The sequence below is a fragment of the Anneissia japonica genome, unplaced genomic scaffold (assembly GCF_011630105.1).
Source record: "Anneissia japonica isolate Jap-2015-1 unplaced genomic scaffold, ASM1163010v1 scaffold287857_len828801_cov194, whole genome shotgun sequence".
Classification (NCBI taxonomy): Eukaryota; Metazoa; Echinodermata; class Crinoidea; order Comatulida; family Comatulidae; genus Anneissia; species Anneissia japonica.
The window spans coordinates 451,287-453,309 of record NW_022738478.1 but is presented as its reverse complement, the minus strand read 5'-3'; the positions used below and the strand labels follow the sequence as shown (position 1 = coordinate 453,309).

Below are 2,023 nucleotides of genomic sequence, written 5' to 3'. Positions count from 1 at the left end.
CTTCAATATATGATTGAAATAAAGTACACAGTATGTTTTAGTAAAACAGGACCACCACACTACCAAAAGAGATTTGAATGCTATTGCCTATGAATTAAAAAGAGTTATTTATTAATGTGTTCGTCTTTACTCACAACATTCTACTTCAACAATAATATTAAACAACAATAACGACAATAAATTAGTAATATTTACATTAATAATACTAATTAGTCATTATGACGATAATAAAGGTGAACTAATTAGTCATTATGACGATAATAAATGTGATAACAACAACAACATTAATAGTAATATTTATTTTAACAAATAGTAATAATACTAGTATGGTAATAATAACGATATTTAAATATCAATTTTAATAAATAATTAGTGATAATATCGATATTGAAGGTGATAATAGCAATAATACAACAATAATAAATTAAAGATAATGTTTATTTTTATAATAATAGTAATACTAATTAGTAGTAATAATAATAATGATACTTATGATACTAGGCCTACTTAGTAATAATAGGGTAATAATATCGATAATAAAGGTGACAACAACAACAACAATAATATTAATAATAATAATAATAATAATATGAGAAAAATACTAATAAAATGCCAATAACAACAACTTTTTAAATTAATATTATTAAAATTATAATACTAAGACTAGTAAATAATAATAATAATAATAGAATAATAATAATAAAAAATCGAAAATTATTAATTATTTATATGGTACTGTAATAATAATATCAGCAAAAATTTGAACAATATATAATGTTAATGCTAAGACTAATAATTAATATTAAAACTATGACAACAATAATAACAGCAATAATAATAACAATTAGTACAATGTAGTACCAGTAAATGACTTGTGGCCGAGTTGACTTGTGGCCGAGTTGACTGTAGCCAAACTTTTTGTGGCCGAGTAGATGACTTGTGGCCGAGTTGACTTGTGGCCGAGTTGACTGTAGCCAAACTTTTTGTGGCCGAGTTGACTTGTGGCCGAGTTGACTTGTGGCCGAGTTGACTTGTGGCCGAGTTGGATCGAATTCATTACATACAGTCCGAGCTGAGGCTCTGAGGCCTACCACCAGTCAGACAGTAGTGCCCTACCTACTAGCTTAGGCCTATACAGTATATAATAGGCATATGTAAAAAATTTAAATCCAATTCGGCTTTGTTCAAACGAAGAGTAATCTTTTCATATTTTCTTAATAAAGAAACTGGTAGGCTCTAATCTTCCTCAACTGAAATCCTTGATAAATAGAACCAAATAGAGCCGAATTGGATTTTAATTTTTAACATAAATGCAAGGCATTCGGAGTTTGGCGCTAATGCACTTTCGCACCTAACTTTTAATTCTTTATTTTTTTACCTCAACGTTCTTCTCACAGTCACAACATATAATTAACAAACATTTTCATCTGATTTAACACTCACAAAGTACCTTTTTCAACAAATAAGCCCACAAATAAGTACAGCGAATCTGTGTTCTTCGCTAGCACGACGAGCGGGGTGGGGGGAGAATAAGTTTGCAGCGTGAAATTAAGAATTAAAAGTTAGGTGCGAAAGTGCATTAGCGCCTGGCTCCTAAATATAGGCATATATACTATTTCAATCAATCGTTAATATTTAATATATTTATTTAATAAATATTTATTTATATTTTTAGAAACCTCCGGAAAACTTACAAAGTTTAGAAACCACCGCCACCACCAAAGATATCGATCATCGTATAACGCAGCGCCGCCACCACATGCGATGCCACCGCATTGAATTTTTTTCGGACTGTAAAAATGCGTCAGTTTACGTCAAATCATGACAATTTGCGTACACTATTGGTAATTCGCGTCAACTACTGGATAATTTGCGTCAACTTATGATAATTCGCGTTACCTCTTCAGTAAAATGTTACTGTTCTCCCAGACACGCCAAATGAATGGAACGCCAAAGAGGCCACCGAATATACAGCAGCCACCAATGAGAAGAACGTAGTCATACAACAGATGGATACGTCAGT

At 31.1% G+C, this 2,023-nt stretch overlaps 1 long non-coding RNA gene across 2 annotated transcripts in view; it reads right to left on the bottom strand.

Moving 5' to 3' along the window:
* LOC117117575 overlaps window positions 1–1,811 on the bottom strand; it is a 4,549-nt gene extending 2,738 nt beyond the window's left edge. The window contains exon 1 of one of the 2 annotated variants that reach the window (XR_004446917.1): window positions 1,695–1,811. This is a non-coding gene — a long non-coding RNA (uncharacterized LOC117117575). Of the gene's footprint in view, window positions 1–1,450; window positions 1,470–1,694 lie in introns of those variants that run through there. The other variant, XR_004446918.1, reaches the window with a different exon arrangement.
* Window positions 1,812–2,023: the final 212 nt, after the last annotated feature.